This window comes from Ranitomeya imitator, chromosome 3, assembly GCF_032444005.1.
Source record: "Ranitomeya imitator isolate aRanImi1 chromosome 3, aRanImi1.pri, whole genome shotgun sequence".
In the NCBI taxonomy this organism is placed as follows: Eukaryota; Metazoa; Chordata; class Amphibia; order Anura; family Dendrobatidae; genus Ranitomeya; species Ranitomeya imitator.
This window is the reverse complement of record NC_091284.1, coordinates 321,139,455-321,152,492: the sequence shown is the minus strand read 5'-3', so window position 1 is coordinate 321,152,492 and position 13,038 is coordinate 321,139,455. Positions and strand designations below refer to the sequence as shown.

General features: G+C 43.5%; 1 protein-coding gene across 2 annotated transcripts in view; it reads left to right on the top strand.

The window, feature by feature from the left end:
• Nucleotides 1-13,038, top strand: part of PTAFR (platelet activating factor receptor) — a 94,015-nt gene that overhangs the window by 76,442 nt on the left and 4,535 nt on the right. The gene's annotated exons all lie outside the window — the stretch shown is intronic.

The window sequence follows — 13,038 nt, the reverse complement described above, 5'->3', positions numbered from 1 at the left end:
TGGAAAAAAAAATATTTTTTATTTTCACGGCTCTGCGTTATAAACTGTAGTGAAACACTTGTTGGTTCAAAGCTCTCACAACACATCTAGATAAGTTCCTTTGGGGGTCTAGTTTCCAATATGGGGTCACTTGTGGGGGGTTTCTACTGTTTAGGTACATCAGGGGCTCTGCAAATGCAACATGACGCCTGCAGACCAATCCATCTAAGTCTGCATTTCAAATGGCGCTCCTTCCCTTTCGAGCTCTGCCGTGCATCCAAACAGTGGTTCCCCCCAACATATGGGGTATCAGCGTTCTCAGGACAAGTTGGACAACAACTTTTGGGGTCCAATTTGTCCTGTTACCCTTGGGAAAATAAAAACATAGGGGATAAAATATCATTTTAGTGGGAAAAAAAATATTTTTTATTTTCACGGCTCTGCGTTATAAACTGTAGTGAAACACTTGTTGGTTCAAAGCTCTCACAACACATCTAGATAAGTTCCTTGGGGGGTCTAGTTTCCAATATGGGGTCACTTGTGGTGGGTTTCTACTGCTTAGGTACATCAGGGGCTCTGCAAATGCAACATGACACCTGCAGTCCATTCCATCTAAGTCTGCATTTCAAACGGTGCTCCTTCCCTTCCGAGCTCTGCCATGCACTCAAACGGTGGTTCCCCCCCACATGTGGGGTATCAGCGTACTCAGGACAAATTGGACAATAACATTTGTGGTCCAATTTCTCCTGTTACCCTTGGGGAAAAAAAATTGCGGGCTAAAACATCATTTTGTGGAAAGAAAAAATGATTTTTTAATTTTCACAATGCTACATTCTAAACTTTAGTGAAACAATTGGGGGTTAAAAGTGCTCACCACACATCTAGATAAGTTCCTTAGGGGGTTTTCTTTCCAAAATGGGGTCACTTGTGGGGGGTTTCTGTTGTGGATTCTGTTTTTGGGCTCCCTCTGGTGGTTACAGATGGTACTGGGTGACTTGTGTTCTCTGCGGTCTCTGGTGTCCACCTGTTCTATCAGGATATGGGAGTTTCCTATTTAACCTGGCTTTCTTGTCTTTCCCTCGCCGGCTATCAATGTAATCAGTGTGTCTTGTTACCTCTGCTTCCCGCTTCTGTATTCTTCAGGACAAGCTAAGTTTTTGATTTTCCTGTTCCACGTTTTATTTAATTTTTGTCTTAGTCCAGCTTGCAGATATGTGATTCCTTTTTGCTGGTTGCTCTAGTGGGCTGATATTACTCCTCATGTTCCATGAGTTGGAACATGAGTTCAAGTAATTTCAGGATGTTTTTTTGTAGGGTTTTTCGCTGACCGCGCAGTTCACTTTTGTATCCTCTGCTATCTAGCTTTAGCGGGCCTCATTTTGCTGAATCTGTTTTCATAACTACGTATGTGCTTTCCTCTCATTTCACCGTCATTACATGTGGGGGGCTGCTATTTCTGTGGGGTGTTTCTCTGGAGGCAAGAGAGGTCTGTGTTTCTTCTAATAGGGAAAGTTAGTTCTTCGGCTGGCGCGAGACGTCTAGAATCATCGTAGGCACGTTCCCCGGCTACAGCTAGTTGTGTGTTGAGGTTCAGGATTGCGGTCAGCTCAGTTTCCATCACCCTAGAGTTTGTTTTCTTTTTTGTGCTTGTCATTTTGTGATTCCCTGCCATTGGGATCATGACAGGTTTCCACTGTTAAGGCACGTCAGGGGCTCTCCAAATGCGACATGGCGTCCGATCTCAATTCCAGCCAATTTTGCATTGAAAAGTCAAATGGCACTCCTTCCCTTCCGAGCTCTGCCATGCGCTCAAACAGTGGTTTATCCCCATATATGAAGTATCGACGTACTCAGGACAAATTGCACAACAACTTTTGGGGTCCAGTTTATCCTTTTACCCTTGGGAAAATAAAAAATTTGGGGCAAAAAGATCATTTTTTGTGAAAATTAATATAAATTTTTTTTACGGCTCTACATTATAAACTTCTGTGAAGCACTTGGAGGTTCAAAGTGCTCGTCACCACATATCTAGATTAGTTCCTTAGGGGGTCTACTTTCCAAAATGGTGTCACTTGTGGGGGTTTCCACTGTTTAGGCACATCAGGGGCTCTCCAATCGTGACATGGGCTCCGATCTCAATTCCAGCAAATCTTGCATTGAAAAGTCAAATGGCGCTCCTTCTCTTCCGAGCTCTGCCATGTGCCCAAACAGTGGTTTACCCCCACATATGGGGTATCGGCGTACTCAGGACAAATTGTACAACGACTTTTGTGGTCCAATTTCTCCTGTTACCCTTGGTAAAATGAAACAAATTGGACCTGAAGTAAAAATTTTGTGAAAAAAAAGTTAAATGTTCAATTTTTTTAAACATTCAAAAAATTCCTGTGAAGCACCTGAAGGGTTAATAAACTTTTTGAATGTGGTTTTGAGTACCTTGAGGGGTGCAGTTTTTAGAATGGTGTCACTTTTGGGCATTTTCTGTCATGTAGACCCCTCAAAGTCACTTCAAGTGTGAGGTGGTCCGTAAAAAAATGGTTTTGCAAATTTTGTTGCAAAAATGAGAAATCGCTGGTCAACTTTTAACCCTTATAACGTCCTAACAAAAAAAAATTATGTTTCCAAAATTGTGCTGATGTAAAGCAGACATGTGGGAAATGTTGTTTATTAACTATATTACGTGATATAACTCTCTAATTTAAGGGCATAAAAACTAAGAGTTTGAAAATTGCTAAATTTTCATAATTTCCGACAAATTTTTGTTTTTTTCACAAATAAATGCAAGTCATATCGAAGAAGTTTTACCACTATCATGAAGTACAATATGTCACGAGAAAACAGTGTCAGAATCACCAGGATCCGTTGAAGCGTTTCAGAGTTATGACCTCATAAAGTGACAGTGGTCAGAATTGTAAAAATTGTCCCTGTCACTTAGGTGAAAACAGGCTTTGGGGTGAAGGGGTTAATGATATTCACTGAGGTCTCAGAGATCTTTACGTTTTCAGACCCTGGAGACAAAGAAATTCCTGGCTGAGAAGGGAGGAATCACAGGTGGCTTTGCAGGATTGGTCACCTGCAGTTTAAAGCCACACCCTGCTCACACACTAGCTTCAAATTACCCAGTGTCTGCCATAGGGCTGGTTTGTTGTATTCAGGGGGGGAAAGAGAGGGGAGTTTTACAGCTGCCCTACCTTTGAGACCATGGTTAGAAGTGCAAAAATCCCTCAGCAATGGTTTTTACATTATCGTGACATACATTTTCATCACAGCTTGGGATTTGAGAACTGACAAGGAAATGTTGATGGAGTGATGTTGATAGGCGAGGATCAAGGCTGAGGTGGACAAATGGCCTATGGAGTTTTGGAGATCAGTTGCCGGCTTGGCAGGATCCCCCTGCTACAGTTCAGGGATCTGTTGTCTGGATTTCACAAACTTTCTTAAGGATTGTTGGTCCTCGATACATGGGTGTCGGTTGTGTTATTTTTCATCTGGAGTAGCCTGGACTGTGACTACAGACTAAAAGACAGTGGAAGACAGTATCACCTGGTATGGGGGCAATGGGACTATCCTCCCCGGGGAGGGGATCTTGTGGACTGGGGACATTGTATTTTGGATATCTACCTGGATTTTATGTAAAACCCATGGACGTATGTAATAAAAAATAGTTGCATCATTAACCTCCCTAGGTGATCATTACAATCCACAACCTCAGATCTTCACAATAATGTATAGTGTACAGGGATCAACAGTGACTTTATACAAAGGAGCTTGGTATATATAGTGCCAGGGTACAGTTGTGGAGACACGGGGGGTCAGTTGGCACCCTGGTCCACTAGCCAAAACCGCATTGACCAGGAATCATCCCACCGAATGCCCGCTTGCTTTTACCATGAGCATAACGCTACTCAAAGAACACAGGGTGAGGGTAAAACAGTGTGGCAATACTTTAGAACAATCCAAGCAAAATACCCACCATGGTTCACATTAGAGTCTTACTCTTCTGCTGACTCACCAGGATAAGAGCATCTGTTACTTCAGAGCTTCCAGGGCCGACTACCCCACCTGTGGGATGCACAGAGAGGAGATAACGATAAGTTTAGGAAGATGACAGTCCATTCAGATACAAGGAAAGTTGATCAGAGGGTCACAACTTGGCTTCAGCTTCCAGGGCCGACAACCCCACCTATGACATGCAGAGAGAAGGTAATGACATGCTTAGGAAGATGACAGTCCATTCAGGTACAAGACCAGTTGACCAGAAGGTCACAACCTGGCTTCTCCAAACATCTCCATGAAGCCAGGCAACCTGCGGGTCCCATTCCAGCTTTCACAAATGTATTCATGGTTCAGCAATGGTCAATGGAGCAGATCTGTGTTCTTTCAGCCAGGGCCATGGTCCTCTAAGCTGGCATCCTGTAGAATGACAAATCTATGTCCCTCATGATGGAGCCATGATGTCTTGACTGCTGACCTGTAGAAAGTCTCTGGATGTTTGGATGTCTGAATGTCTTGGCTGAATTTCTGGCTCTCACGCAGAGCCATATGACCTCTTTTTTGTAGTTAACACTTGTGCTTCATTCAGTATTTACAGGTAAAGGGTAAGAATGCTAATAAGACCAACTCATATTGTTTGATGTAATCTATTTTTATAGTTTTTCCTCCTCTATTTTCAAAGCCAACAAACAGGCTGGCCTGAACAATGTGTAATCAGCATATCAAAAAACATCACTAGCCATCCAGGATAAGAGCACAATGTGTTACAACAAACGTCAACTTAAAAGTCAATATTACAGGCTTACACAAGCAAAAGTCTGTTTTCTTGACCATCCAGAAAAAAACACATAAATTCAAAAGTCAACATATAGAAAACAGATTATTCTTCCTGGCTTGCTGAAAATAGACATCTGGTTATTTAAGATACAATGCTTCCTGGCTGGATTCACATCTCTGCTAGGATTCTCCTGGTTTCCTGACCAGTTCTGCAAAGATAAGTTCTGGCTTTGCTCATTTCAGTCCACATGTTGTGGACTTATTGTTCTGTGCATTCTATATTTGTCCAGCTTGTCAGTATGGATTATTTCTGTTAGCTGGAAGCTCTGGGAAGCAGATTTACCCTCCACACCTTTAGTCAGGTGTGGAGATTTTGTAAACTCTGTGTGGATTGTTTTGTAGTTTTTATACTGACCGCACAGTATCCTTTCCTGTCCTATCTATCAAGCTAGACTGGCCTCCTATGCTAAAATCTGATTTCATTTCTGCGTATGTTATTTTCCCCTCCTCTCACCGTCAATATTTGTGGGGGGCTATCTTTCCTTTGGGGATTTTCTCTGAGGCAAGATAGGTTTCCTGTTTCCATCTTTAGGGGAAGTTAGATCTTAGGCTGTGCCGAGGGGTCTGGGGAGCGTCAGGTACCCCCCACGGCTATTTTTAGTTGCGCTGCTAGGTTCAGGGTTTGCGGTCAGTACAGATACCACCTCCTTCAGAGCTTGTCTCATGTTGTTCCTAAACCACCAGATCATAACAGTACAAGTAGCCAAAAATGAATTAAATGCATCTCAAAAGAAGGAAAATAAAAGTTCTGAACCATTTTTTTTTCTGTGCTTTGGTTTGTGTTTTTTTCCTCTTGATATTGTTTTGGCATGGATGTTCAGGGTTTGTTTTCTTGTGTGGATCAACTTGCTGCAAGAGTACAGAGTATCCAGGACTATGTTGTCCAGACTCTTGCTTTAGAGCCCAGAATTCCTACTCCTGATTTGTTTTTTGGGGACAGATCCAAGTTTTTGAACTTTAAAAATAACTGCAAATTGTTTTTTGCTTTGAAACCCCGTTCTTCTGTTGATCCCATTCAGCAGGTGAAAATCATCATATCCTTGCTGCGTGGTGACCCTCAAGACTGGGCTTTTTCTCTAGAAACAGGGGATCCGCCATTATTGAATGTAGATGCATTTTTTCAAGCGCTCGGATTATTGTATGACGAACCTAATTCTGTGGATCATGCAGAAAAAAACCCTGTTGGCCTTGTGTCAAGGTCAGGAAGCGGCAGAATTATACTGCCAGAAATTTAGAAAATGGTCTGTGCTCACTAAATGGAATGAAGAGGCTCTGGCTGCTATTTTCAGAAAAGGTCTTTCTGAAACCCTTAAAGATGTTATGGTGGGCTTTCCTACGCCTGCCGGTTTGAGCGAATCTATGTCTCTAGCCATTCAGATTGATCGGCGTCTGCGCGAGCGCAAAGCTGTGCACCATATGGCAGTATCCTCTGAGCATAGTCCTGAACCTATGCAATGTGATAGGATTTTGACTAGAATAGAACGGCAGGAATTCAGACGTCAGAATAGGCTGTGTTTTTACTGTGGTGATTCGGCTCATGTTATCTCTGATTACCCTAAGCGTACTAAGAGAGTCGCTAGGTCTGTTACCATTAGTACTATACAGCCTAAATTTCTCTTATCTGTGACCCTGATTTGCTCATTGTCATCCTTTTCTGTCATGGCATTTGTGGATTCAGGCGCTGCCCTGAACTTAATGGACTTAGAATTCGCCAGGCGCTGTGGTTTTTCCTTGCAGCCTTTGCAGAGCCCTATTCCTTTGAGGGGCATTGATGCTACACCCTTGACCAAGGATAAACCTCAGTACTGGACACAGATGACCATGTACATGGCTCCTGCACATCAGGAAGATTGCCATTTTCTGGTGTTGCATAACCTGCATGATATTGTTGTACTGGGATTTCCATGGTTACAGGAACATAATCCGGTGCTGGATTGGAAAACTATGTCTGTTACTAGTTGGGGTTGTCGAGGAGTACGTAGTGACGTTCCTTTGATGTCAATTTCCTCTTCCCCCTCTTCTGAGGTCCCTGAGTTTTTGTCGGATTTCCAGGATGTATTTGATGAGCCCAAGTCCAGTTCCCTTCCTCCACATAGGGACTGTGATTGTGCTATTAACTTGATTCCTGGTTGTAAGTTCCCTAAGGGCCGACTTTTCAATCTGTCTGTGCCAGAGCATGCCGCCATGCGGAGCTATGTTAAGGAATCTTTGGAGAAAGGGCATATTCGGCCCTCTTCGTCACCATTGGGAGCGGGTTTCTTTTTTGTTGCTAAGAAGGATGGCTCCTTGAGACCCTGTATTGATTATCGTCTTCTTAATAAGATCACGGTCAAATTCCAATACCCCTTGCCTTTGCTTACTGATTTGTTTGCTCAGATTAAGGGGGCTAGTTGGTTTACTAAGATTGACCTCCGAGGGGCATATAATCTTGTTCGTATTAAACAGGGTGACGAATGGAAAACTGCATTTAATACGCCCGAAGGCCATTTTGAATACCTTGTGATGCCATTTGGGCTCTCTAATGCTCCATCGGTGTTCCAGTCTTTCATGCATGATATTTTCCGCAATTATCTTGATAAATTCATGGTCGTATACAGGTCCTTCTCAAAAAATTAGCATATAGTGTTAAATTTCATTATTTACCATAATGTAATGATTACAATTAAACTTTCATATATTATAGATTCATTATCCACCAACTGAAATTTGTCAGGTCTTTTATTGTTTTAATACTGATGATTTTGGCATACAACTCCTGATAACCCAAAAAACCTGTCTCAATAAATTAGCATATCAAGAAAAGGTTCTCTAAACGACCTATTACCCTAATCTTCTGAATCAACTAATTAACTCTAAACACATGGAAAAGATACCTGAGGCTTTTATAAACTCCCTGCCTGGTTCATTACTCAAAACCCCCATCATGGGTAAGACTAGCGACCTGACAGATGTCAAGAAGGCCATCATTGACACCCTCAAGCAAGAGGGTAAGACCCAGAAAGAAATTTCTCAACAAATAGGCTGTTCCCAGAGTGCTGTATCAAGGCACCTCAATGGTAAGTCTGTTGGAAGGAAACAATGTGGCAGAAAACGCTGTACAACGAGAAGAGGAGACCGGACCCTGAGGAAGATTGTGGAGAAGGACCGATTCCAGACCTTGGGGAACCTGAGGAAGCAGTGGACTGAGTCTGGTGTGGAAACATCCAGAGCCACCGTGCACAGGCGTGTGCAGGAAATGGGCTACAGGTGCCGCATTCCCTAGGTAAAGCCACTTTTGAGCTACAGAGAAGCAGCACTGGACTGTTGCTAAGTGGTCCCAAGTACTTTTTTCTGATGAAAGCAAATTTTGCATGTCATTCGGAAATCAAGGTGCCATAGTCTGGAGGAAGACTGGGGAGAAGGAAATGCCAAAATGCCTGAAGTCCAGTGTCAAGTACCCACAGTCAGTGATGGTGTGGGGTGCCATGTCAGCTGCTGGTGTTGGTCCACTGTGTTTCATCAAGGGCAGGGTCAATGCAGCTAGCTATCAGGAGATTTTGGAGCACTTCATGCTTCCATCGGCTGAAATGCTTTATGGAGATGAAGATTTCATTTTTCAGCACGACCTGGCACCTGCTCACAGTGCCAAAACCACTGGTAAATGGTTTACTGACCATGGTATTACTGTGCTCAATTGGCCTGCCAACTCTCCTGACCTGAACCCCATAGAGAATCTGTGGGATATTGTGAAGAGAAAGTTGAGAGACGCAAGACCCAACACTCTGGATGAGCTTAAGGCCGCTATTGAAGCATCCTGGGCCTCCATAACATCTCAGCAGTGTCACAGGCTGATTGCCTCCATGCCACGCCGCATTGAAGCAGTCATTTCTGCCAAAGGATTCCCGACCAAGTATTGAGTGCATAACTGAACATTATTATTTGTTGGTTTTTTTGTTTGTTATTAAAAAACACTTTTATTTGATTGGATGGGTGAAATATGCTAATTTATTGAGACAGGTTTTTTGGGTTATCAGGAGTTGTATGCCAAAATCATCAGTATTAAAACAATAAAAGACCTGACAAATTTCAGTTGGTGGATAATGAATCTATAATGTATGAAAGTTTAATTGTAATCATTACATTATGGTAAATAATTAAATTTAACACTATATGCTAATTTTTTGAGAAGGACCTGTATTTGGATGATATTTTGATTTTTTCCAATGATTGGGAGTCTCATGTGAAGCAGGTCAGGATGGTGTTCCAGATCCTTCGTGATAATGCTTTATTTGTGAAGGGGTTTAAGTGCCTATTCGGAGTTCAGAAGGTCTCTTTTTTGGGTTTTATTTTTTCTCCCTCGTCTATAGAAATGGATCCTCTTAAGGTCCAAGCTATTCATGACTGGATCCAACCCACATCTGTGAAGGGTCTTCAAAAATTTTTGGGCTTTGCTAATTTCTATCGCCGTTTCATTGCCAACTTTTCCAGTGTGGTTAAACCCCTTACTGATTTGACGAAGAAAGGCGCTGATGTGACGAATTGGTCCTCTGAGGCTGTTGAGGCCTTTCAGGAGCTTAAACGCCGATTTACTTCTGCCCCTGTGTTGCGTCAACCGGATGTTTCTCTTCCTTTTCAGGTTGAGGTCGACGCTTCTGAGATTGGGGCAGGGGCCGTTTTGTCTCAGAGGGAGTCTGATGGTTCTTTGATGAAACCGTGTGCTTTTTTTTCCAGAAAGTTTTCGCCTGCAGAACGCAATTATGATGTCGGCAATCGGGAGTTTTTGGCTATGAAGTGGGCGTTTCAGGAGTGGCGACATTGGCTTGAGGGAGCTAAACACCGTGTTGTGGTCCTGACCGATCATAAGAATCTGATTTACCTCGAGTCGGCCAAGCGGCTGAATCCTAGACAGGCTCGATGGTCCCTGTTTTTCTCCCGTTTTGATTTTGTGGTCTCGTATCTTCCGGGATCTAAGAATATTAAGGCTGATGCCCTCTCTATGAGTTTTTCGCCTGATTCTCCTGGAGTCCTGGAGCCGGTTGGCATTCTTAAGGAGGGGGTGATTCTTTCTGCTATCTCCCCTGATTTGCGGCGGGTGCTTCAGGAATTTCAGGCTGATAGGCCTGACCGCTGTCCAGTGGGGAAGCTGTTTGTTCCTGATAGATGGACAAGTAAGGTAATTTCTGAGGTTCATTGTTCAGTGTTGGCTGGTCATCCTGGGATTTTTGGTACCAGAGATTTGGTTGCTAGGTCCTTTTGGTGGCCTTCCTTGTCTCGCGATGTGCGTGCTTTCGTGCAGTCCTGTGGGACTTGCGCCCGGGCCAAGCCTTGCTGTTCCTGCGCTAGTGGGTTGCTTTTGCCTTTGCCAGTCCCTGAGAGGCCCTGGATGCATATTTCCATGGATTTTATTTCGGATCTTCCTGTTTCCCAGAAGATGTCTGTTATCTGGGTTGTTTGTGACCGGTTCTCTAAAATGGTCCATCTGGTACCTTTGCCTAAGTTGCCTTCCTCCTCAGATCTGGTTCCATTGTTTTTTCAGCATGTGGTTCGTCTGCATGGCATTCCGGAGAATATTGTGTCTGACAGAGGTTCTCAGTTTGTCTCTAGATTTTGGCGGGCCTTTTGTGCTAGGATGGGCATTGATTTGTCTTTTTCTTCGGCGTTTCATCCTCAGACTAATGGCCAAACTGAGCGAACTAATCAGACCTTGGAGACCTATTTGAGATGCTTTGTGTCTGCTGATCAGGATGATTGGGTGTCTTTCTTGCCGTTGGCCGAGTTTGCCCTTAATAATCGGGCTAGTTCGGCTACTTTGGTTTCTCCTTTCTTTTGTAATTTTGGTTTTCATCCTCGTTTTTCTTCAGGGCAGGTTGAGGCTTCTGATTGTCCTGGTATTAATTCTGTGGTGGACAGGCTGCAGCAGATTTGGACTCATGTGGTGGACAATTTGATGCTGTCTCAGGAAAGGGCTCAACGTTTTGCTAACCGCTGTCGGCGTGTTGGTCCCCGGCTTCGTGTGGGGGATTTGGTTTGGTTGTCTTCTCATCATGTTCCTATGAAGGTTTCTTCTCCTAAGTTTAAGTCTCGGTTTATTGGTCCTTATAAAATTTCTGAAATTATTAATCCGGTGTCTTTTCGTTTGGCTCTTCCTGCCTCTTTTGCCAGTCATGATGTTTTCCATAGATCTTTGTTGCGGAGATATGTGATGCCCGTTGTTCCCTCGGTTGACCCTCCTGCCCCGGAGTTGGTTGAGGGAGAGTTGTAATATGAGGTTGAGAAGATTTTGGATTCTCGTTTTTCGAGGCGGAGGCTTCAGTATCTTGTCAAGTGGAAGGGTTATGGCCAGGAGGATAATTCTTGGGTTGTTGCCTCCGATGTCCATGCTACCGATTTGGTTCGTGCTTTTCACTTGGCTCGTCCTGATCGGCCTGGGGGCTCTGGTGAGGGTTCGGTGACCCTTCCTCAAGGGGGGGTATTGTTGTGAATTCCGCTCTTGGGCTCCCTCCGGTGGTTGTAAGTGGTACTTTTGTGAGTTCTGCTCTTGGGCTCCCTCTTGTGGTTTCTAGTGGTATGGCTGCTCCTTGGAGTTAGCTGTCATCAGCTGCCTCCACTTATCGTCTCTTCTGCTCCGCTATTTAAGTCTGGCTCTTTCTTCAGCCTGTGCCACTTGTCAATGTTTCCTGGCTGGATTCACATCTCTGCTAGGATTCTCCTGGTTTCCTGACCAGTTCTGCAAAGATAAGTTCTGGCTTTGCTCATTTCAGTCCACATGTTGTGGACTTATTGTTCTGTGCATTCTATATTTGTCCAGCTTGTCAGTATGGATTATTTCTGTTAGCTGGAAGCTCTGGGAAGCAGATTTACCCTCCACACCTTTAGTCAGGTGTGGAGATTTTGTAAACTCTGTGTGGATTGTTTTGTAGTTTTTATACTGACCGCACAGTATCCTTTCCTGTCCTATCTATCAAGCTAGACTGGCCTCCTATGCTAAAATCTGATTTCATTTCTGCGTATGTTATTTTCCCCTCCTCTCACCGTCAATATTTGTGGGGGGCTATCTTTCCTTTGGGGATTTTCTCTGAGGCAAGATAGGTTTCCTGTTTCCATCTTTAGGGGAAGTTAGATCTTAGGCTGTGCCGAGGGGTCTAGGGAGCGTCAGGTACCCCCCACGGCTATTTTTAGTTGCGCTGCTAGGTTCAGGGTTTGCGGTCAGTACAGATACCACCTCCTTCAGAGCTTGTCTCATGTTGTTCCTAAACCACCAGATCATAACAGATCTCGTCTCTGCAGAAAATAACACACAATTATATAGAGTACAGCTTTCAGAGGACATGCCCCATTTTTTCACCAACTTCTACACTACGCAGATGAAGAAATAAAGCTACATAGTGTATCCCTGCACAGTAACAGTATCTCACTCACATTGAAAACTGTATCCTCAAATATAAAATGCATCACAACAGAAATAATATTCCTTGATTAACCACTAATGTCCTACATTCTGGCCCCTTCCTGTAATAAGATCCTGGCCCCATGTGTCTGATTACTGGCCCATTGTGTCTCATTCCTAGCCCCATGTGTCTACATCTTGATCCTTATATTTTCCCATCCTTGCCTCAATATGTTCTTCCATCCTGGCCTCTTGTGTCTCCACCTTGCCCTCATATGATCTCCCCTCCTGGCCCCATATGTTTTCCCATCCTGGCCCCATATGTTCTCCCATTTTGGTCTCATGTGTCTCCATCCTGTCCCCATTATGCAGCTTTCAGTGAAAAAAAATTGCTTCTGATCACCGGGCCCCAAACTCCATTAAGGGCAGTAATGCCATGACGGCGGCACTGCTGATGACATCTGAGTGCAGTTGGTTTTCGGCCTCACAGAATGGAGAAGTTGGAGAATTAGTTTTTTTTTGTGCACAAACTTCAAACTTTTGCTCTGATTTTGCCACTATAAAGAAGGGAGAGTGGTTAGGTATGATTAGGTATGCAAAAAAGATGTAAGGGGAACATTCAAACGTTAGTGACTTTTCTTGTATGCAGAAAAAACAGTATGAGTTTCAATAGTTTTGATCAGATTTTCATCAGAATTTGGTAGGAACTTCATAAGATTTTCTCATTTGAGAAAAAAATGTAGGTTTTTCAGATTTCTCCTATCAAACAGTGAGTGTATAACGGACACCACAATTATGGTGTACAAATGCTGTCCGACTTGCATTGGCAAGTTTGATCCAAAAGTAGGATAAAAATCTGAGAGATC